This window comes from Cupressus sempervirens, chromosome 10 (genome assembly GCF_028749045.1).
Source record: "Cupressus sempervirens isolate cs-2001-9-10 chromosome 10, ASM2874904v1, whole genome shotgun sequence".
Lineage (NCBI taxonomy): Eukaryota > Viridiplantae > Streptophyta > Pinopsida > Cupressales > Cupressaceae > Cupressus > Cupressus sempervirens.
In genome coordinates, this window is record NC_143127.1 from 980,842,621 (window position 1) to 980,868,319 (window position 25,699).

At 40.7% G+C, this 25,699-nt stretch overlaps 1 protein-coding gene across 5 annotated transcripts in view; it reads left to right on the forward strand.

Annotated features, from left to right (window-relative positions):
• LOC149537253 (serine/threonine-protein kinase BSK1-like) overlaps positions 1-25,699 on the forward strand; it is a 131,419-nt gene that overhangs the window by 67,263 nt on the left and 38,457 nt on the right. The gene's annotated exons all lie outside the window — the stretch shown is intronic.

The following is a 25,699-nucleotide window of genomic DNA, read 5'->3' on the forward strand; positions in this document are numbered from 1 at the left end:
TAACTTGAATCCATCAATCTGCATCACACGGGATTGAGAGAAAACGGGCGGAAGAGCATTCTTGCCATATATAATTTAGGCGCCTTACTTCTCATACACTTCAGTCATTGATCGAAGGTCAGAGACTATCGTAGGGATTAAAAAAAGGTGTATGTATCGTTTCCTTGCGGAGGATCAAAGGTGATTTAGGGCCAGAACGAGAATTAACCTGTCATGCGACTTGAGTAATAACTTACGCGATTGGATTGTTTAAGCCGACATTCCCGCCATTATTCTTTCCGACCACAGTTGGGACTTTACCGACGGGTATCAGAGGGCATTCTAGCGAGGGGCGGACTTCCAAGCTCCGAGTTAGTCTCAGATGATATTATAATCGGGTTGCAACTGCTCGCTTACAGAGTTTCAGCCGCCCACTCCAGTCCTGACATTCCCAACAACAAGCATACGCATTTGAAATGCGTCTGTTAATTCCGTAGTAGAGACTGAGCGTTGTTTGGAGCCAATATCTACTATCTGCTCAGCAATAGTTTGGCGACTCTTGGTGATCCAGGTTCCGACTTCTTTTGCACATTGATATTTGAAGAAACTATTGTGATTACTCTACTTGTTGTGTGCACATTGCAATAATCGCTATTTCCATTAAAGTCTATAAAAATCAAATGCTAATAACAGTAAATTTCTTTCCCAAATATTGTTGGTATTTTCTGCACTAGTTCACCCGTTTACTTGGTGAATTGTTACAATCATTATATCTTCCCACATTAATGGTTGCATACTGAGTAATTAACGAATTGCCAAAGTCCATTTGGACAACCCTTAGAGTAAGGGTCGTTTCAGTGGTATCAGAGCTAGTCAGCTAACTGTTTAACGGAATGTCTAACTCTTAAAGTTTTAAGTTTTGGGTGTAAAAGAGGCAATAGCCTGTCGGGGTTATTTCAGTGGTATCAGAGCGGTTTTTCTTGCCATCCTGTGGGGTGAGAACCGAATTACACGAGTGATCAGCACTCTACTTCAACCAAGATGGACAGGTACATCACAAAGTCTCCGAGGACACAATCTTGGACAAGTAATAGACACAGTATTAAGAGTCGGAATTGTGGAAAGGAGGACTATTCAGACATTCAAGATGAGCTCAGAAAAATCAGACATAACATGTCTGAACTGTTGGTTAAGCACCACCGTATGTTTGACAGGCTGTCCGACCCAACTAAGGTGCATAAGTTAACTGGATTTCAATTCGGAAAATCTTCTCGCAAAGCACTAGCTGATACAGTGGGCGATGTTACTAGGAACCTTAATGAGGAATTCGAGAAACAAGTATGCAACCGGTCAGAGGTTTCAGTTCGGTCACAGGAAGAAGTGGTGAAGGATATTACGCTGATGGATAGTAACTGTCAACTTGATACTCAAGTTGAGACAGTTGAATACGGGTTTCCCAAGGGTGATGTCTCAGGTACTCAAGGTAGTTTGGTTCCGACAGGCAATGATTACAGTGAGGTGAGTTCAGATGATGATAAGGATGTTGATGGTGAGATAGCAGGTAGAGATGAGCAAACACTGCGTATTCATGATTTTGTTGAGAGAGAGTACCAGGCTCAGTTAGATGCTTCGTCACATGAGGATGAGAATGGCAGTACTTCACATGATTTGTCCAGCCAGCTGAAGGTAAGCAAAGATAGTATTGTGGCTTCTTTATCTCATCATGACAGGATGCGGGAGATGTTAGAAGAGCACATCCAGATGATTCAGTTACAAGGAAGACATAAGGGAGTTCAGGCAAATTCTTCTTGCTGTGACTTAAATGCAATTGGTGAAGGAATGGGAACGACGAAGTTGAGCTATTTACATCTTCTTTCAGATCGTGACCATCTTCTAAGCCTTGCCAAAGACTATTCAGATGCCTTGAGGAGGAAGGAGGAGGAAGTTGTCAAGCTTTCTTGCGAGCTTGAGGACACTCGAGCAACTTTGGCATTACTGGACTGGGAGAAACATGGGAATGAGCATGGCATGGAGCTAAGCTTAATTTCATCTGGCACGTCTGACACTCAGTTTTCTGCAGTAGGCTGTTCATATGTGGTTGCTGATAATGAGAAGACGATATCAGACAGGTATATGAAGTTAGCTGGTATTGGTCACATTACTCAGGTAAGTAGTTTGCTTGAGTTACCAGCTGTTTCTTGTATATGGATTCGGGAATGTTTCAGCAGCATTTGGGATTCAGTCAACCGGAGATCTTTAGCACTTTATGGTAGCCATGATTGTTTAAGTACTATCATGGATTTGATTAGCAGAATACACGGTGTTGTTTTTCCTTGTGCCAGCAGCTCATCCGATATTGATATTAGTTTTTATACACCGTTGTTGGGATTGGTTCATATATGCAGACGACCGTTCTTGTTGGAAGGTGTTGAAGATTTTTCATATTTGGCAGTATGTACAGATGAGTCCCAGGATCATTTTGGCCTTGCTAACATCCAGGAGGATGAAATGGACAATTTTGAAGATTCAGCTTCTTTGACAAATTCTTTGGGTACAGAAGAGCTCGACAGCAGTACTACAACTTTTGACATTTTGGATGTTGATATGGACATTGGAGATGATTCGCGAGATATGGATGATAATAATGAGGATACTCCTTTAGACCAAGCACCAGAAGAGGCTTGTAGGAGACAGTTCAGCCGGAGCCATCATGTGATTAGCCAGTTGAAAATTAGTGAGCGAGACATTGCTATCGCTTGTGAGCATTTTGATACTGCTCGTCGGTTGTTGGCTGTTACTGGTTGGGGTACTTCTATGATGGATGAGTCCAGCGGTGGTTACCTTTCTTTGGCAGAGATTCATGCCTTGCGTGAAGCTGTCCAAATTTTGAAACAGGATTACTTACGATTGGTAGCCGACCGTGATCACTTGGTTGAGTGGGGAAGTACAGCATATGAGGCACTCTTGGATCGTGAAGGGGAGGTGAGTGAGCTTTCCCAGGAGCTCATAGCGATTACTGAGGCATTAGAGGACACACAGCGAGATCTACAAAAGTCGCAGATTCAGTTAAAAGAGGTGACCGTGGAGTTGGAGCATTTGCGGTCAAAACCAGCCCCAGACCCAGTTCATTTGTCTATTGAGGTGGTTGGTGGTGAGTATACTCCTGCAGTTGTTACTGAGGAGCATGTTGTTGGGACTAACACACATGTTCAGGATTTGGAAGAAGTTGGTCCTAATGAGTTCGGGATACCGGTAGAGTCAAGTTTCCAGATTGATTCTTCTCAGATAGTTGCTAGTGTGGTACAGTTGAGTATGCCACCCTTACAGGAGGACCAGTTGTGGTGTAAAAGGGAGTATGTTGATGCTTCCTTGTATAATTTTTACTGCACTGAACCGCTCATGGAATATTTGTTGGATAGTGCACATGTTCATCTGGATTCGCATAAAGTGACAGAAGGTGTTCTCATCCAGGATACTAGTGTTATTTGCAGAATGGTTGAGAAGATAATAGGGGTCCTTTCTACTATGCTACCTCATAGGGATCTCAAGGCGAGGTTTGTTGAGGATCCTAATCAGCCTACAGCTACTCGAAGTTTGAAATTGGAGCCATCTATTGATTCTCAGTTCAGCGATGGAGAGCCAGTAGCAGAATTTGGAGGTTCTTACCGGTATTATGCGGTAGGGTACGCTCATCATTTTTCTTTTGATACAGAGATAGAAGATTTTATTCCACGCGGATGTAGGTTGACTCCAGTTTCTTACCATCCATTATGGGATAGATTGGTACCATCTTTTGAAAATAAAATTGGTAGTAGTAAGTTACTCAGCCTGCAACATCGACACACCCGGAGCAGTTTTTCAGAGATTGGATTTGATGGCAGTGATTCAAGTACCTATGGCTGTTGTCATATCTACAGTGCAGTTGGGTGCAGGTGTCATTTTGACAGGGGTTTGAGTTTTGATAGAGTTGATGTTTCAGTTGGCTTGAGTTCCGTAGAATGGTTTCTTCTACCGACATCTATAGTTGGTTTTCAGATGATTTCATCAGAATTGTCAGTTGTTTGGGAATTGAGTACAGTTTTTCAGTTATTGGTAATAATGTTTTCTCCACGAGAGTATGGTATGGATTGGGATGATACACAGATTTACATTTGGGATCCAGGCAGACTGATTGGTTCATGGTTTAGCCATTGCTTGGGGACAAGCAATTTCAGGAAGGGCGGACTGTCATGTCCCCAATTTTTGGTGACAGTTCGATTTAATTAATTTAATTAATCTAGTTGTCCAAAATAATGAATGTTTTATAAGGACGACTAATTAATTATTTTAATTAAATAAATAAGTGATATTAAGTTAATTATTTATAAAGTTATCAAATAAATGAATATTAAAAGATAACTTTATATTTAATTAATTTAATAAAGTGACTTGGATTATAAAAATATTTAATAAAGTCACTTAAGAGATAAGATCAAAAATGTTCTAGAAGTCTCTGGAAAAGATGGAGAGAAAAGAATAAATAGGCACCCCGGGGCTCCATTCGAATCAGGGAGTTGTTTTATCTCTCTTTGTTTCAGATTGTGATTCAATCACAGGTGCGTTGTGGAACCTAGGGTTTTTGCAATCGTCACAACTGGCCATTGAGAACGAAAACTCTCAATTGGTGCGCAATTTTGAGGGTGTGAAATATCATCTGAATTATTGCTGATTAGAGGTGACATTCAGTCATTTCATCCGAGGCGATCTGTGGCTTAAAGCCGAATTATATGATTTGTTGATATTGGAGGAGGCAGCTAACTATCATCGAATTGGGGAAAACTCGAAGGGAATTAGAAATACGTTGGTGATCACTAATTTCCATATCCGGTTGGAGTGGCAGCCAATTTGTTGCAAGGTCATTTCTGAACCTAGATGGCTCTGACTACAGCAGACTTGAATTAAGTTATCTCCTACAGTCGGCAATAGGTATCAATGCTAGAGGGCGGTCTTGGGAGAGGGAGCAGATAGAGGTAACTCGAATCCATCAATCTGCATCACACGGGATTGAGAGAAAACGGGCGGAAGAGCATTCTTGCCATATATAATTCAGGCGCCTTACTTCTCATACACTTCAGTCATTGATCGAAGGTCAGAGACTATCGCAGGGATTAAAAAAAGGTGTATGTATCGTTTCCTTGCGGAGGATCAAAGGTGATTTAGGGCCAGAATGAGAATTAACCTATCACGCGACTTGAGTAATAACTTACGCGATTGGATTGTTTAAGCCGGCATTCCCGCCATCATTCTTTCCGACCATAGTTGGGACTTTACCGACGGGTATCAGAGGGCATTCTAGCGAGGGGCGGACTTCCAAGCTCCGAGTTAGTCTCAGATGATATTATAATCGGGTTGCAACCGCTTGCTTACAGAGTTTCAGCCGCCCACTCCAGTCCTGACGTTCCCAACAACAAGCATACACATTTGAAATGCGTCTGTTAATTCCGTAGTAGAGACTGAGCGTTGTTTGGAGCCAATATCTACTATCTGCTCAGCAATAGTTTGGCGACTCTTGGTGATCCAAGTTCTGACTTCTTTTGCACATTGATATTTGAAGAAACTATTGAGATTACTCTACTTGTTGTGTGCACATTGCAATAATCGCTATTTCCATTAAAGTCTATAAAAATCAAATTCTAATAACAGTAAATTTCTTTCCCAAATATTGTTGGTGTTTTCTGCACTAGTTCACCCGTTTACTTGGTGAATTGTTACAATCATTATATCTTCCCACATTAATGGTTGCATACTGAGTAATTAACGAATTGCCAAAGTCCGTTTGGACAACCCTTAGAGTAAGGGTCGTTTCAGTGGTATCAGAGCTAGTCAGCTAACTGTTTAACGAAATGTCTAACTCTTAAAGTTTTAAGTTTTGGGTGTAAAAGAGGCAATAGCCTGTCGGGGTTATTTCACAATCCTAGATATAGCTCTACCTGTAGCTTCTCCTAGCACTAGCAGTGACTACTCATTCAACTTAATGTCATCCAACGTGAAACCAAATCCTACCCTTCCTCTATATCTTGCCTCTTCAAATCATTGATGTTATCCTCTTCAAAAACCTTGCTCCAAACCCGCTGCAAATTTGCTTCAAACCCGCCTCAAGTCTACTACATATCGATCAAAATCAATTTGCAAGTGTTTAGAAGAGTTTTTGCCTCTCAGCAAAATACAAGTGAAGAAATGACAAATGAAATTGATTTGGGCCAATTTTTGCCTTTAATTGCTGTTATAAAACTAAGACCGAGTTTATAACAAAAAATCAACAACTAAACGACAAGTTCTTGCCAAAAATTTTGCAAGTTTATGGTGCTAGTAAAAGCCATAAAAACTTTCCAAGCCATAAAACTTGGCCAGTTTTTGTAACTTGGAGAGTACTTTGCCAGTAGTCCATCTATGGCGGTGGCGGTAATACAAAAATGGGTGGCAACTAGGTCATTTCCTCTATATTAGTTTACCAGGTGAGTTTCATTGCCATACCATTTGTATTGGTGAAGGTATTGATTTTTGGAACAAAATCTTTGAGCTTAATTTTGAAGGCCTTAGAGGCTCCGAAATGAAGTAAAACTCCGATAGACGAGGCTTATGTAGTTAGGATGTTGAAGATTACCGTTTTCAAAATTAATAGCCAATCAAAGGTACGGTTGAAATGTTGTCTCCAGAAGTTGGGCTAACTTAAATTATAATTTGAAATTGTTTTGAGCTGACTAATGTAATAAAATGTGAAAAATAAAATAATTAAGGGTTGGTTGGCTTCAAGGGTTAGGGATAAATTTTTTGAACCTTCTTGAGCGATCGAAAATTGCCTATATAAGGAAGGCCTACAGGGTTTTCTAGGGAAGTCCATAGTTCAACTTCTCGTCAATATATTGGTGATTGTAATGACCCCGTCCTCCTGATGTGGTGTTAGGAAATAATTCAAACAATATAATGGAGTGTAAAATGTGCTTGTCCCTGCAAAATTGTGGAAATTTTGACACTGCACGGTGAACCCAGGAAGAGATTCTTCAGTCCGTACGGTGATAGGGGCTGGAGTGGTCGTACGGCTACACAAGAATGCAGTACAAGATGCTAGGAAGATGACAAAATGGATGTATGGAAGAGTGCAATTTCGGGGCTCGTATGGTGATCACAAGGAAGCCGTACAGTGCAGCTAAGTTGTCCGTACGGTAGGACAGAGATGTCGTACGGTGGAGGGGCATTGACAACCGTATGGATGGATGCCATACAGTAGGTGTGGAGACAATAAAGCAAGCTTTACGGTTAGAAAACAAGTCATACTAAGCCAATTCAGGCCATACGGATGGTGAGAGGCAAGTGGGTGACTGAACAAAATGTTCATACACAGGCATAGACTGTTGATGGTAGATTAGATGAGTTGGGAAGCCGTACGGATATGAGAAGGGAGTGTGAAGGGTGTTGCTTGAGGTGGAAGCCATACAGTATGGAAACACAGCAATGCACACAGAACGTTAATGGAAAACACTGAAGATCTCGAACACTAAAAATACCTGAACAAGTATGGAAGAACATTCACTAGATTGATAAGAATTGCAAATAATGAGAGCACTCCAATTTGCTAGAGACAGAATCGAACACCGACGGAATAGGGTGAGGGATGAATCCCACCGAAACTGTGCAAGCCAAATAGGGAAGGTCTTTCACTTCTGAAATGGCGAACAATGCCGAACTCCAACAGGAATCCGCAGTGCGCAAAGATGTAATCCAAAACATACCTACAGACTACCTATAGCCATGCTTAAATACCCATCGGGAAACCATTCCGAGGGTGTACAAAGATAGCCGACTATGACACAAACTACGAAGACAAAATAAAATGGGTCCAAGATAAATTAAATCAATCAGCCTGTTACAAAGTTTAATTAAATACTTTTATTTTATGACGGGGACATTACAACGATAAATCAACTTCTCGCGAGAAGTTCCAGGTAGCGAGAAAACTTGAGATTTTATCGTCGATTTCAGGGCATTTTGCACTTCTCATGGTGAGAAGATGGCGATATATTGTTAATTTCTCTCGATAACTTGCAGTCTTATCACAGGCGACGTCCAGTAAATACCTGCGCACAAAAAATGTCATTTTATTGTTTTGTTTGCTGCGTTTAGCATCTTGGGTGGAGGAGAAGGGTTTTGGACAGTGATAGCGAGCACGATGATAGTGAGGATTAGGATGATGAGGAGTCATTGCTAGGACCAACACCAACACCACCACAGACGACTACTACGGCTAGAGCTGCTAGACCCCCTCCCTCTCACATAGTTTTTACTAGAACTACTGGGATGGGGAAGAGGAAGATGTAGACTAGTTTCATATTGAACTTGACATTTGTATTTGCTTATATTTTGATAGAGACAATTCAGTATTTACTATTTGTAGCTTGTTTCAGAGTTCAGAGTCTGTGACTACATCGACATTTTGCATGAGGATGCGATTTTGTTACTTATTGCATTTATATATATCTAGGTCGGCTTGATTGGTTTGTTTACTCATTTATTGACTCAATACATGCATCTACTTATTGAATTTTGTGAAAAAATGCATTTTTAATTAAATTAAAATCATTTAAATTTTTTTTGATATTTTCCCGAGAAGTTGCTGATTTCTCTTCGATATTTGCCGAGGATTTTTTTTTGGCCTCACCGAGATGTGGCAGAGAACGAGAAGTTGAACTATGGTCCTACGTGGTTACTGGTGACTCTGTCTTAAAAAATATGGTAAGGAAAATGCCCATGTGGCTTCGCATGTTATATTTCTAAAATCTATAATTCCATACTTTTGGAGATAATAAGAAGCCCACTTTCTGTTCTTGCAAATTGTTGTTGTTTCTCTTTTTTTGTTATGTGTTTGTGGTATCAAGGGAAATGACCTTCATTAAGTTGTAGAATCTAGGGCTCAATGCAAAGGCAAGTAGATGCAAAGGGGCAGTCATTTTTTTACATCTCTGTACCATGATTACCTGTAGCTTCTTGAAGAACTTTTCATCAAGATATTCCTCTTTCCTATTTATTCATATACCTCACCCAAGCTTTCTCCAAAAGGGATAAAGCTATTTAACATTTTCTTTTAATTTGCCTTAAGTCACTTAATCAAATAAGTTAAAATAAAGCTATAGGTAAAAATTACTTTATTGGACAGCTTTAACTGATTAATTTAATTTACTCCCCAATATTGCACAATTAGCCAATGAGAATTAAATAGGTTAAATGTGTCACCTTCAACTGCTATTTGAAATGGTATATTTAACATAAGGCTAGTGTGGAAATGCCTACAATATTGACAAGCAACCCTTCATAATCCGACAATTGATTCTAAAAGCAATTTGTGGTTAATACCAGCCTATAAACATTTAGAAGTATTAATACCAACTAGATTGTGATCATAAGTGGTATATAGGTAGTTAGAGGGGCCTTCAACAATGTCCAAAATTTTTCCTACGTAGTTATAGGTGACTTCAAAACAAAAGTCAAACAAGAATTGGAATTGGAGATTGGGGAGTCTAACCTATACGTGCACAATAGTGAACGATTCAAAGATTAGGTTGAAAGTTGGATGCTATGACCCGAGTGTGATCATATGCTTGTTGTAACTCCAAAGGTAATCAGAGATAATAGTGCTTCTTACAAAATATTATAAAAAACTAGCACAACAAAAAGGAAACTATGTTGTAGGTAATCATAGAAAATAGTATTGTAGGTCATAGGGTTTACGAATTTGGTGATCAGCTTGGAAGGAGAGGAACAAGATATCTCTTAGGGGGTGACCATAGAAAATAGTATTGTAGGTCATAGGGTTTACGAATTTGGTGATCAGCTTGGAAGGAGAGGAACAAGATATCTCTTAGGAGGTGACCATAGAAAATAGTATTATAGGTCATAGGGTTTACGAATTTGGTGATCAGCTTGGAAGGAGAGGAACAAGATATCTCTTAGGGGGTGACCATCTTGTAGAGTCTTTTTACTCTAATTAGCTTTTTTTCCATAGAAGTTAGTTCCTATACTAGCTTCGTTCTATAATTGGGAAAAGGAACTCTCTACAAGGATTATGTCACAACTTGTTGGTATTTGTGTTAGAAATTAGCATTTATGTGGTATTTAAATTAATATTATAATTAAGTATTGTAATATTAATTTGTTGAGGAACAACCTATTATTGGTCACTTGGTCTGTTGGAATAATATATAGGTTAATAACTTGTTGGAACAACTTGTCTATGAAAAGAAAGTTTCTATGGGAGGTTTCCTAGAATATAGGAAATGAAAATTCTAGACATTTGAGGGTGCAGCCCAATATCTGGTTTTATTTTATTTTATTTTTGTTTAAAGGAAGTGTAGAAAAATAACTCGGTTTTAAAACTTGACCTTTTCTACACTTCATTTGTGACATAGAAAGGGGATTCTCATTGTGTTTATTCCTCAGTCCAGAGTACCATTAGCAGGAGTGCATTGAAGAGTAGTCAGTCATGTTGAGAGGGCAGGGGTGCACTAGGGTGAATCAACATAACATCAAACTTTTACTTTTCAAAACTTAATCCTTCAATACTTTATCATCCAAACATACAATATCTGACAAGTAGGAACAAAAGAACACATGATTTATGTGGAAACCCTTGCTAGAGTAAACCGTTGTAAAATATTACTTTTGTATTAGAAACTTCTTGCAATCTTTGTAGCACCAATCTCTATGAGACACCAATCCCCTTTAGATGATTTGTAGGCATGATGACACTGGAGCCTCCAATCCCACAACTAAGCACCAATTGAACGAGAGACACCAATGTCTTTGAATACAAGGTACCAGTCTCCAGAAGGTTGATGTGATTAATACTTGATCTTCTTTTTTAGTAGTATCCAACTCTCCACAATTCCTGCTAAAAAATGCCTCTTTGAAATATCGCCAATAGATATTTACCCAATTTTTACCTCAAGATAATTCATAGAACATAAACATATGTTATTCATTATACAATAGCAATACAATAACTTGCATTCAAAGGTCCAATCTTAAACACAATTTTACAGTCTGATTCGAATACTAGGAAAGAATCTGTAAGCACACGCGAGACACTTGATGTGACGTCTCCACGGACAATGGGTTTGCATCCACTATTTACCAGTACGAGGATTTACATCCTCATGCTGAATGAAAGCTAAAGCTTTCCAAATAACTCTTGCAAGAGAGGAACTGAAGTTTGAATCATAAATCAAGAACATATCTGAATGAATGAGTCTCTCTCCTTTTAATCCTCAAAGTTGCAACTCTATGACTCCCAACCTGTCCTTTTTTCTTATCCCTCCTTTGTTGTTGGTAAATTTTGTGTAGCTGGTAGAATGTATGTTGTTGGTAAATATTAGGTAGCCGACGGGCCTAGGTGACTTGGTTGATTTTTTTTTGCCTTTGTAGTTACATAATTGATGTATGTGATTAAATTACCTTCTATTTCATGAAGTTATTGTGTCTTTAATCTTTATTCATTAATGGGTGCATGGAATTAATTTAAATCCAAAAAAATCTCTAAATTTCAAGGGTTTTATCACTTTGTCGAGTCATTGCTGTGTCATAGGAGAATCCGAGCCGGGTCATGAGTCGAGTTACCCTTGCCAAGTCCGAGTCTCGTTACTTTGGTTCAGAGGGACTTTTAATGGTTGAGTAGACTAGTCTAAGGAAGTATGTGGAGAGATCCTAGGAAAAGCATTGGGCTTTCTAGGAGGGAAGTCTAACAAAGAAGACTAGGTTTTTGATTACTAGTTGGATGAGTTCAACCTTGTAAGCTTGGAGTCTTACAAAGATCAGCTATACCTTGGAGGAGAAGTTGATCCCAAGGATCTTGAAGATCTTAATTAAGAAGAAAACCTAAAGCATTGGATGGTTAGAGCAATCAAAGGAGTATTTGGAGTGAAGAAAACCTAGGATACCTAAAGTCCTCTTCATCAAAGTGGTATCAGAGCCAACTTTAGTTGGTACGTGTTTGACGAAGAAGGAAGTCAAGGGAGCCAAGAAACTGACAGTATGCCACCCAAAGAAATGAGCGAGGGTGCCATTGTAGACTTGGTCAAAGACCTATTGGCCAAGGCTAATCAGGTAGAGACAAAGAGCAAGAAAAAAATTACAAAATAGGGAGATGAAAGTGATGAGGAAGATGAAGAAGGCCTCACGGGGGAGACAATAGACAGTAAAGAGGAGGTGGACCAAGACAAGGTGTTCCTGGAAGCCTTTAGGTCTTTCAACAAGGACAGTATGGACCACATTCCTTATTACAATGGAAGCTTGAATGGAGATGAGTTGCTAGATTGGTTAGAAGCTATGGACAACCAATTTGACTATAAAGAGGTCGAAGAGGAGAAAAGAGTCAGCTATGCTAAAGCTAGGTTCAAGGGATCAGCCCTAGTATGGTGGAACGTGATGCAAGATGATAGGCTAGTAGTAGGGAAGAAGAAAATTGTTTCATGGGAAAGAATGAAGATCAGAATTAAGGCTCAGTTCTTGCTTACTGATTATGAGATTCAGATGTATCAGAAGTTGCAGAATCTAAGGTAGAGGGACATGACAATAAATGCCTACACTGAGGAGTTCAATAGGTCGAGTCTTGGGGCTAGGAGAGAAGAAGAAGAAGTGGAGGAGGTAGCAAGGTACCTCAATGGTTTAAGACAGGGGATCGAAGATGAAATTACAATGTTGGCCCCTGATAGCATGCACAAGTGTTTCCAAATGGCACTAAGAGAAGAGGATAAAGCTAAGAGGAGGAATGAGTCTTATCAAACGGGAGAAGGCAATAACAATAGAGGATTTAGAGGAAGAGGCAATTTTGGAAGAGGGCAAGGTCCTAGTAAGCCTGATGAAGGACAATTAGCTGAAAGTAGTGGTGGTCACCAATATAGGGGAATCTTCCAAAGGGGAGGATACAGAGGAAGAGGGCCTCCAAGAGGTAGATTTCAGTCCCAAGGAAGGTCTAACTCAGTCTTTACTGATAGGTGTTATAACTGCAACCAAGTAGGACATAGAATGGGTAGGTGTCCTAAAAAGGCTAGTTCTTCTTCAATGGGGAAAGGAGAAATCAATTGGTTCAAGAGGATTACACACAAAGTGTTACTTCTCCTATTTCCAAGGCAAGGCCAGTAGTGGATGGAGAGAACCTAATGCTAAGGAGAGTTTTGTTAAAGATGCCAAGTGTTGCAGAGCCTCCACAAAGGAAGAATTTATTCAAGACAACTTGTAGGTCCTATGGGAAAATTTGCAAAGTAATAGTGGACTCAGGATCCATTGAGAATATTGAGTCTACTTAGATGGTGGATAAACTAAAGCTAAGGAGGATACCTCATGCCACTCCCTATCAGGTTTCATGGCTGAACAAAGGGCAGTAGATACTGGTGGAAACAAAGTGTGGTTGAATTTGAGATTGGTGAATATAAGGACAAGGTCTTATGTGACATCATGCCAATGGATGCATGCCACCTACTCCTAGGATGTCCATGGGAGTATGATGTTAAAGCTATCCATGATGGTGAGCACAATACCTATTTGATCACAAATCAGGGCAAGAAATTCCAAATGGATCCATTGCAAGAACCTAGTAGGGAGAAGCATGTCAGAAGCAATGTTGTTGAGTGGGAAAGAGTTTCTCAAGGCTATGAAGAAGGAGAAAGGTGTTTGTTGTGCAATAGTAGTGAAGCCAAAGGAGGAGACCAAGAAGAAAGCTAATATGCCACTAGAGGTACAAGCATTGTTGGAAAGTTACTGTGACATGGTAGATAATGGGTTGCCAAGTGCATTGCCACCCATGAGGGATGTGAGCCATCAAATTGACCTTATACCTAGAGAAAATTTGCCAAACAAAGCAGCCTACAAGATGACACCAAGTCAAAATGCAGAGATAGCAAGGCAGATCCAAGATTTGTTGGATAAAGACTTGATAAGGAAAAGTTTAAACCCATGTGCTGTACCTACAGTACTTGCACCTAAAAAGGATGGGACATGGAGGATGTGTATGGACTCCAAGGCCATAAACACAATCACAATCAGATATAGGTTTCCAATGCCTCAAATAGAAGATCTAATGGGCAATTTAGGAGATTCTTGTTACTTTTCCAAGGTGGATTTGAAATCAGGATATCACCAAATAAGAGTAAGGCCTGGTGATGAGTGGAAGACAACATTTAAAACTAATGAAGGGCTCTATGAATGGCTTGTTATGCCTTTTGGCTTAAGAAATGCACCTCGCACATTCATGAGGCTCATGAATGAAGTACTAGCAGATTTCACTGGTAAGTTTGTAATTGTTTACCTTGATAACATTTTGTTATTTAGTAGGTCCAAGGAGGAGCACTTGAAGCATTTGGAGATGGTCTTGAGGAGGTTACATCAAGAGAAGCTGATGATCAATCAAGAAAAATGTGAGTTTATGAAGACTGAATTAGTTTACCTTGGCTTTGTGGTTGCTAATGGGTGTATAAAGATGGACCCTGATAAAGTTATGTCAATCTTGGAATGGCCTACACCTAGGTCCATAGGAGATGTTAGGAGTTTCCATGGTTTGGCCTCCTATTATAGGAAATTTGCAAGTAACTTCAGTCATGTATGTGCCCCTATCCTCAACACCATTAAAGGTGGGATCAAATGTCATTTTAAATGGATAGTAGTAGCAGACCAAGGATTTGAGATGTTGAAAAAGAGAATTCTAGAGCTACCAACCCCTAGATTTCCTAACTTCAACATGTTTGTGCTGGAGTGTGATGCTAGCAAATTGACAATTGGAGTTGTACTAAGCCAAGGACACCCTGTGCCATTTTTGTCAGAAAAATTGAATGAGGCTAAACAAAAATATTTTACCTATGACTTGGGTTATATGCTATGGTGCAAGCTCTTAAAAAATGGAGACACTATCTCTTACCTAGAGAATTTGTGGTCTACACTGATAATCATGCTCTGAGTTTCTTGAATGGGCAAGACAAACTGAATCAAAAGCACCTAAAGTGGGTAAAATCATTGCAAGCCTATACATTTGTTATCAAGCATAAGAAAGGGTTAGTAACAAGGTAGCTGATGCTCTGAGTAGAAGGGTCTTATCCATACAAGAAATCTAACTACAGAGCATAGGGATGGATGATTTGAAGGACCTATACAAAGGGGACAATGATTTCAGAGAAGCCTATGAGGCATGCATGTAATTCCGATAGGGATTCAAGGTACAGTTCAATGAATTTGTATACCTCAATGCTCAATGAGGGAGAGTATTGTGAAGGAGAAACACCATGGCAGTTTAGGAGGACACTTTGGAGTGGATAAAACTCTAGAACAAGTTAATAGGCATTACTACTGACCTAAGATGTAGTCTGATATCAAAAAGTTTGTGGAACAGTGCCAAATCTGTCAAAGAACTAAGGGAGAGAGTAGCAACAATGGGTCGTATCAACCACTTACCATACCCCAAAGGCCTTAGGAGTGCCTTAGAATGGATTTTGTGTTGGGTTTTCCAAAGATAGCAAGGGGAAATGATAGTGTTTTTGTGGTAGTGGACTGTTTCAGCAAGATGGCACATTTTATTCCTTGTAAAAAAACCAATTATGTATCTCAAATTGCAGGCCTGTTCTTTAGGGACATTGTGAGAATTCATGGATTGCCTCTGAATATTGTAAGTGAAAGGGATAGTAAGTTTGTAGGTCACTTTTGGAGGACCTTGTGGAAGAAATTTGGTACAAATCTTTCCTTCTCTTCAGCCTACCATCCTCAGTCAGATGGTCAAATAGAGGTGGTGAATAGGTCACTGGGGAATTTGCTAAGATGTTTAACCAACCAGCATGGCTAGTCATGGGATTACATCATAGGGCAAGCTGAATTTGCCTATAATGACTCTAATAGGAGTACTGGCAAAGCCCTTTTGAAATAGTGTATGGTGCTCATCCTAGAGGGATTCCAGAGCTCAGAGACCTCATCTTATCAAACAAAAGGAGTGCTCAAGGGGAGTCATTTGCAAAGTAGATGAAGGAACTTCGTGACCAAGTCTCCAAAACTTTGCAAAAGCTGGTAGAGAAATACAAGGCCAAAGCTGATCAAACAAGAAGAGATTTGCAGTTCAAGGTAGGGGATCTAGTCCATGCTTACCTCAGAAAAGAGAGGCTACCCAAGGGTCAGCCAACTAAGCTACTCATGAAACAGATAGGCCCATTGAAGATTTTGCACAAATATGGCACGAATGCCTATGAGGTGGAGCTACCTCCTGATTTAGGAATCTCACCAATCTTCAATGTTTGTGATTTGTATCCTTACAAGGGGCCACCTTTAGAATTAGGTCAATTCACCCTTGGAGCTTTGGAGGATGCTGATTGGGTGAAACACTTACCTACTCCTACACCTATGAAGTTAGACAGTATTTTGGACTCTAAAGTCCTTAGGAAGACTAGAAAGGGTAACTACAAAGAGCACCTCATCAAGTGGCAGGGACTACCTAATTCTGAGGCTACTTGGATGATTGAGGTAGACATTCTGAAACATGGGGTCACTATTGCAGACCTCCTAACTCAAGGGACTTGAGTTTTTGTCCCAGGGGAGTATTGTGCAGGGCACCTCCCTTGTTGATGCTTTTAGATGTTATTGGGGGTTGGTTGAGATGTTTTTAGGTGTGTTGAATAAATCACAATTGGTTGAGATCTATGGTGGATCAACCATATGTTGTAAGAGCCTATAGTGCTAACTAGGGGAAAAGTTGCCATTTTGGCTTAGAATAGAGGAATGGTGTTACTTTGGGGTAGGATGAGTTTGAGGGGTGATATGGGACTCTATGGATGTTTCCTAGAGTCAAGATGCTCACACTCAACCAGTGAGTTGTCAAATTGGGCTAAAATGCTCATTGTGCAAAAGTTGCTAAGCAATTTTGAAAAGTTACTCAAGAAACTTTGACAACTTTGCAAGTATAGAGCAACCTTTTGGTTAGATTGGTTATAACCACCCATGCTTGACATATAAGCATGGATTTGATACTTGGAGAAGGTTAATTGAAGTTTTGATTGCATTTCATGTTTTATGCACTTTTGTACCTATTGTGACTGTATTCCCTAGAAAAATATTGTTTCTCTGAGGCTGTACAAACTGTACGGATTGGTGTGGTAGATCAAGATTCATGGAAATGTAGAGGACTTTACTAAGTTTCATTTAAGTTAAATAGTTTTCTTTGTAGTTGTAGGTGTGTATAGTTAGGAGTTTTGGTAGCTTGCTATTTGTACAGAGCAATCACAGTGTTGTTTGTAAAGAAATGGCTCTAACCTAAGAACCCATTGGTGGAATTGATTGAAACCATGGGGGAAGTAGGGTTAGAGCTTGTAAATAATGTTTTTGCTTTCATTTCTATTTTTTCAAAGGTTTTCCATGGCCAAACTGGAAACCCTATGGCTGACTATTAAGAGTAGTTGAGCCAGGACAGGGACAATAGTGCTTTGGCATGTGCGCCCATAGCCTTGTGGAAAAGGTTGACAGGTATTTGTGGAAGCTCTAGATGGTCTCCTAGTAGGATTTGGAGGTGGAAGGAGTAGAACTTAAAGTTGAAGGGCATTTTTACAATTGTTTATGCTCACTGGTCCAAAGACCTAATTAATAGGCTTAAAACTAGGGCTTGGTTGAAATAGGGGTTATGGGTGCATTCAGAATTCAAGCTTTTGGAATTTGATAGTGTTCACAAGTACCTTAGAGATTCTCAAGGTCTTGTGTGGGGTCATTTGAATAAATTGGGATTTTTATCATCAAACAGTGAAGATAGGCCTAATAGGCCTTGGAGCAATTGGGCCTCCTAGTGAATTTGAAACCCATTAGGTTGGTGAGGGGTCTAGAAGTGTGGGTGAAGGTTCAGAGGGACTTTAAATGGTTGAGTAGATTAGTAAGAGTCCAAGGAAGTATGTGGAGAGATCCTAGGCAAAGGATTGGGCTTTCTAGGAGGGAAGTCTAATGAAGAAGGCTAGGTTTTTGAGGACTAGTTGGACCAGCTCAACCTTGTAAGCTTGGAGTCTTACCAAGATCAACTATATCTTGGAGGAGAAGTTGATCCCAAGGATCTTGGAGATGCTAATTAAGAAGGAAACCTAAACCATTGGATGGTTAAGGCAATCAAAGGAGTATTGGAGTGAAGAAAACCTAGGATACCTAAAGTCCTTTGCATCAACTATGCACAAATCAACAACAAGCCAATCTCCTTCTAGTCCCTTTTGAGCATTCCTATAGAGATCCTCAACCATTTGGTGAGTGCTATCATAACGTACCAAAGATGCCACAACCTTGTCTTCACTAACCTTCAACTGGGTCTTTAAGGCCTGCATTGTTTACTGTACAGGGTAAAAGGATACTTAATGCATGTAGTATAGTAAGATATAACGCAAAACATATACTTTATTCATATACGCAACATGCTTATACAATAACTCCAAATGATGTTTTATGATGCCTCCAAAGTCCATTCCAGACAGTGTACATTAAGCTTCCCGAATGGGTGACTCAACCATCACGCGCCCTTTCAGATACTATTCTACTCGTTGGCTACAATATAGAATTTACCGACAACGTGCATCTCATTATTGTCATGTTGAAGCGGCTCATCATCTTGCAGTGTCACCTTGGATTGTTCCTCTAAATTTATATCATGTGTATAAGAAAGATATGGTTCATCACACAAAGACTTAAGCATGCTATTACTTCGAGTACAATCGGCCTCATCAACATGTTTGTCAAAGTTAGCCTCCAAATCACCAACGTAGAAACTTGTATGTTCCTTATCCACAGCTGAAATCATCTTATCTACATTTTTCCCTGCACTGGTCTAAATTTCTTTTGCCTCTTCGTTATTACGATTCCCACAAATACAATCGGGTGTACTAGTGTCCTCACATGCGGAGAAAATTTGTTCTTGCCTCATAGGGATTCCTTTAACTTGTAAATCCTTCGAGTTCTTTACTATCAATTGCAAAACTTTCTTCAACACCACATCATTGTAGGCTATTGTAGGAGATGATATTCATATAATCTCATTGAGACAAGAAGCAACTACAAGGTTAACCCATTTATTTGGATGCTCCATAAACCTGAGTTGGACCAAAGTCACCATTGACGGTTGTAATGCCCAATTTAAAAGTCTAGAATTTGCCTGCTCTACATTGGTCAAATAAGTTTCTAACTCTTCCAATTTGGAAAGAGCATCATTTGAAGATTCCATTTGTTCTAATTGCAACTCAAGTACGTCTACCTGACCCAATTGTTTTTCTTTTTGCAAGTTTCTCAGTTGTTCACTATTAAAGGTGTCATTGAATACTTTTGAGAAAACCCTATGTTTCATATTTTCCATTTTCGAGAAGATTTTTTGGGAGCAGCTATGTAAGGCTGATATTTTGTATTTTTGACTTCTTAGATTGATCACTAAAGGAATTGCCCTTTTTGCCTCTAAAAATTTCCTTCCTTGTGAAGAAAATCAAACAGTTCTTGTTACCTCTAAGATTGTGAATGTTTATCTACTAACATAGTCTTGACTTTACTTTGCAACAATTTAGGAAATATTAACACCATGAACTGAAAGATTGTCACAGCTGCCAACAAATACCACAAGTTCTGCAATATAAGTTTCTCTGAGTTAAAATAATTGGATATTCCAATCATCTCCTGTTGGGAATAGCTTGCTAGCCGTTCCTAGTAAAGATAATCTTAAGTTAAAAGAGTTCAGATTTGGCATAGGAGATGGTCCTTGTTACTACCCAAATGGAAGCTGAAGATTTTGAAAGATCTACTGCCTATATTTCTCTGTACAAATTACTGTCTGTGTCCTTTGTGATGCTTGAAAGATACTCATCAAGGAAATCTTTCTGACTAAAATGCACACCTCTAAGGTTCCTCCTTGCACTCACAACTATCCGCCTAGTCCCAGAGACATATGATTATTGATTTGAATGAAAAATATCAAATTGGTGCAATTTGGAATCAACTTTAGATATAATTCTTCCTACTCAATAACTCTTGCCCAGATTCGTCTCCAACAACGGTTGATGGATTTTCAAACTGATGCCAACTGTTGCTAATCAACTCAGGAGTCACTACAATTTCTTTCCTCGATAGCAAATAAATTGTTTGAATGTGTGCAGTTCTGAGGATGTCCTCCAAGACGATTTGGCTAGAATGCGAAAGAACTCCACCAGTCACAAGTTCTCACGATGAGGAGTATAACAGAGTTGCCACAGGCAATTCAAAATCATCCATTAATAAGGTTCAAGGCCCCCCCAAAATTTATTAACACAATGTAATTTCCTAACAGTAGGTTATATTTTCCTTTTTCCAGTTAAAAGGATGTTTTAACCAAAGAAATAACAACTAGAAACAGTGTCTTTGAGTGTTATTCAACCCAAACTTTATAATTTTCAAAGTGTTGGTTCCGACTTAGGAAAATATTCATAGCGCTTTATTTTATTTTTCTCCCTCTGCCAGAATATTCCAAGACTATAGTTGGGTTTGGTTTAATACGACAAAATTTTAATACTACATTAAAAGTATTGATTCCCCTAACACATCTTTATCCATCATTTGCGCTTCTTGCAATATGAGAACCCGATGCCATGTATACACACCTAGTGTTTGCCTTTTGCGAATTTGTAATGACAAAGCATATTCTTCCAGTGACGTTTCTTCTACATACAATACTAGTTACCAAACATCCTATTAGCAAATATTCTTACCATTAGAGAAGTTACGTTTCCTTCTATAAATGTTTGTTCCCCAATTTGCATGGATTGCAAGATGTCGTTATGACTAGAATGGTAGTATTCCTTTCACAACAGCCATGGTAACGGTTTCTCTATTTGACTTTGGTGTTACAATTAGTGTGCTTCTCGACTCGTGACTCTGATTATGGTAACCACAAGTATTTTGTTAGCCGACTGGACGGTCCGGCGGTAAATAGTTTGTAGCGGATAGAATATTTATGGCCGACGGACTCCTTCAAGAAGGTTCGGCGGTAGTATTTATATCCTATCTGGGATCATTGTAAATCAGGATTCACTTACTAATATTATTCTGTTGTTCGTGTTCTATTGTTTGTACGCATTCATTTCCTTTACCTGTACGGTAAACATTTGGCGCCGTTGCCTTATGAATCTGGAAGGTGGGAGGAATGAAGATTAATGCCAAATCAGCTTAACAAGGACCGGAATAAGGTGAAGGGAAAAGATGGAATCCGTATTGCGCAAGAGAATTTAATTCTAGCACAGCAAGCCGAACGCCAACGAAGATTTCAAAGGATTGCCGACGGAAACCGAAGTGCGGAGGAATTGTTGGAGGAGACCCGGCAGCGGGTGGAATTGGTGGAAGAAGCACGGGAGGAGTTCTTGAATTTGTGTTCGCCGAGGGAAGAAAATTCAGACGGGAGAGCATCAACTCGCACGGCTCACGGTGCCGACAGAGCACGAGCGTGGAGTGACCTCTTCGTCCAGGATAGACTTCCGCGGGAAACAATTTCGGAGGATCCTCCGTCTTCACCAAGGGTTGCAGCTGTCGACACCTCCGATGTGGGAGTGCAGACTGCCGGTGTGGGAGTGCCGACCACTGTAGGAGTGCAAACCTCCAGAGTTATGGCGGGACCCAAAGAAAAATTACCAAAATTTGAAGGCGATGGTACAGCCGACCCCCTCCGACATTGTAAGACATGTGAGACGATCTGGCAGGAAAATGGAATCACAGATGCCGATGAATGGGCCAGGCAATTTTTGGCAACCCTACGGGGTGTCGCGATTGATTGGTTTTCGGATATGGATCCGCACAAGCTGGATACATGGGATAACATTAAAAAGGAGTTTTTGGCAGAATTTAAACTTTTGCGGGATGATAATGAAATTGTAGCAAAAATTTTCAATACCGAGCAGGGGAAGCACGAAACTGTTCGTGTATACGCCAGGAGATTGAAAGACTTAATAAACAAAATGGAAAGCAAGCCAGCGGACAGATTGCAGAAAAGGTGGTTTGTGGACGGCCTACGCTCAAAACTGCGGAGGAAAATGAAAATTGTGCCACCGTCATCATATACCGATGCTTACAACAGAGCACTCGACCTTGAAAGTATGCAAAAGACAAAGAAGAAGAAAACCAGCTCCTCTAACTCTGATGATGATGAATCCACTCAGGATGATAGCAGCGATGACGAAGGTAGTAACAAAAAGGTTCGTGCCTTACAGAAGGATATGGTTCGAATGATGAAGGAATTTAAAAATATGCAAAAAGAGCCCAAAGGTAATGAATTGTGGTGCACGGAATGTAAGACCGATGGTCATACTAAAGGATCGTGTCCGAAAAACCAATTCTATGACATCTGTCAGATCATGGGACATTCCACAAAGGACTGCCCGTTTAACATGAAGACAAGAGGATCGCCGCAGGTGCTTCTCACACAGGAAGCCTCCCCGTCAGGTAGCAACGGAAACACGAATGCCGTCGGTGCTACATCTGGAGGCTACAGGAATAATCGGCGTGGACAAAATCACAACAATAATAATACCAATACAAGCAGAAGCCGGATTCAATATGATGCAAACGGACGACCAATTATTCAGTGCAGAGCATGTAACTTGTGGGGACATTTTGCGTAGGAATGTCCAACAGCAAATACACCTCAACTATTGTGCCGATGGTGCGGACCCGGCGATCACGATGACTCAAAATGTCCAAAATCCAGAGTGAACTTGATCACTGTTGGAGCTGAGGAGGAAGAAGTTCTGGCAATTACACGGCGACAAGCAAAAGAATACCCGAACCCCACCAAAGAAAAGGAGAAATTTGCGGCAGCACGGGTGGAGGTTGGAAAAGTATCTCAAGCAGTAACTCCTCCGGACACCGCGGCCACTTCAGCAAGAAATTCCGCAGAACAAAACATAGTACGACAAATTTTGCAAACGGAGGTGCAAGTAAAGGTAAGCGATTTGCTTCTCACCATGCCCCAACTTCGTTCTGCTCTCTCAAATATGGCAGGGGAATCCAGCCTGCAGAGGGAAACGTTACCGGGAGAATCAAGTCGACAGAAAGAAAAGGAAATTGTTGCCAGCGGAGAAGATCAGATGTTGTTGGCCCTGACATCCGGACAACACCCTGCAGTTGTCGAAATGGGGATACTTGGACATGTTTTGACAGACACCATAGTGGACGGAGGGTCTAGCGTAAATGTATTGCCAGAAGAAACTTGGAGGAAACTTGGACAGCTGACATTATGGCCTCCAAAGTTTCAGCTACTAACCGCCGATCAACATGGAATTAAACCACTAGGTATCCTCATGGCACAACCAGTAACCATTGGCACCCAGCCGTTCCTCATGGATTTTGTAGTGATTCCATTGAAAAGGAAAGGATATGATGCCATCTTTGGCCGCGGGTGGCTTATTGAAGCAAGAGCTCAACACGACTGGAAGAAGAACACTTTATCCCTGGAAAGTAAAGGCCACCGATTTGTCATTGATCTGCGTACCCAAGTGGTAGGGGAAGAGGCTTTGTCATCAGATTTTGACGGAGAGGACGATGAAGGTAGACAACGGATGGAACCGGATCAGGAGGGTGTCCTCCGATTAGACGGAGGAACAACGGATGACGACTTGGATTTCGTCAACGGTCTCTATCACTGGCAAATGGGGGACTATGAATTATTTCATAGCTTTAATGTTCTGTCAATTGAGAACAAATATCCAAAGGAGTTTACTGAAGTAAAGGAGGGGGAGGCACCGTTGGATGTTACACCCGCCCATGCATTCAGTAAAGGACAGACAATTAAGTACAATGAAGCTCCGCTGCAAACAATGAATTTGGGGGACGAGACAAAGCCGAAGAACATACTAGTCGGAGATAATTGGGATCCAGTACTGAAAACTGCGGCATTCAAGATATTTATGGACTACAAGGATGTGTTTGCATGGACATACAAGGACCTCAAAGGAGTACCGCCGGAATTGTGTGTGCACCGCATTCCGCTGGTGGACAGAGTTGTACCTTTACGGAAACGACCCTACAGGATGAATAAGAACTATGCCGCACGCGTTACGGAGGAAATCAACCGGATGCTGGACGCTGGCATTATCTTCAAGGTACAGACCAGCGAATGGGTGTCACCAATAGTCATTTCCTTGAAGAAGGATACTATTCAGATCCGGATATGCGTTGATTTCAGATGCTTGAATGCAGTAACAATCAAAGATCCCTTTCCGATTCCATTCACAGATACCATTCTGGAGGAGGTCGCGGGACATGAAATCTACTCTTTTATGGATGGGTTCTCCGGATATAATCAAATTTCTATAGCGGAGGAAGATAAGTTGAAGACGACGTTTGTTGTTGAAGATGGGGTCTACGCGTACAATCGGATGCCTTTTGGGTTGTGTAATGCACCGGCCACATTCCAGCGGATTATACTGCATATCTTCGACAAGATGTCTGTCAAAAATTTCAAGGCCTTCTTGGATGATTGGTCCATATTTAGCACAGAAGACGGACACCTGGCAGCACTTGGTGAGTGTATGGAGAGATGTCGCAGGGCCCGGCTAGCATTGAACCCCAAGAAGTGCCGGTTCATGGTTCCACACGGCAGACTGCTCGGACACATTGTCTGCAAGGAAGGATTAAAGACGGATCCCGACAAGATGAGAGTCATTCTAGAAATGCAGCCATCTACTAATGTCACGGAGGTAAAATCTTTTCTCGGACATATAGGGTATTATCAGAGATTTATTAAAAATTTTGCCAAAGTGTCCCACCCGTTAGATAAGCTAACGTGCAAGGAAGAAGCATTTCGCTGGGAGAAAGAGCAGGATGAGGCATTTGAAGGCCTAAAGGTACGACTAGCTACGACACCCATCTTGGCATATCCGGATTGGAATAAAGAATTTCATGTTCATGTGGATGCCTCCAATTATGCGATCGGCGCAACCCTGGCACAGACTGGTAATCACGGATTGGATCATCCAATATACTTTGCCAGCCGATTGTTATCAAAGGCCGAGCAGAACTACAGTACGACTGAAAGAGAAGCTTTGGGAATGGTTTATGCTGTGCAAAAATTCCGTCATTATTTGTTGGCTACACCGTTTGTGTTTTATGTTGATCACCAGGCCCTGTTGTACATGATTAACAAGCCCGTCATCCAAGGGAGGATCAGCCGATGGTTGCTACTGTTGCAGGAATTTACTTTCAAAATCATTGTCCAACCAGGAAAGAAACACGTCAGTGCCGACCACCTGTCACGGATCAAAACAGGGGAACCAGCGGATGGTGTAAATGATGACTTCCCTGACGCACAGTTGTTTTAGATTGGGGTACTGCCGGAGTGGTACAGGAATATTGGTGAATACCTCTCAACAGGACAATTCCCCACAGGGATGTCACCAAACGATAGGCGCAAGTTGATAATCAGGAGTCGTACATTTCAATTAATCAATGGGTTTCTCTACAAAATGAGGCCGGATCATATTCTTCGACGATGTGTGTTGGAAGAAAAGATACTGCAGGTTTTAAAAGAAGCACATGAGAATCCCGCAGGAGGACACATGGGGCCTGATGCCACTGCACAGAAGATATTGCTCGCAGGACTCTGGTGGCCGATGGTGTACAATGATGCACGGGAATGGGTCGTCGGATGTGATACTTGCCAACGGACTGGGAAGCCGCTGAAGAGAGATTTCATGCC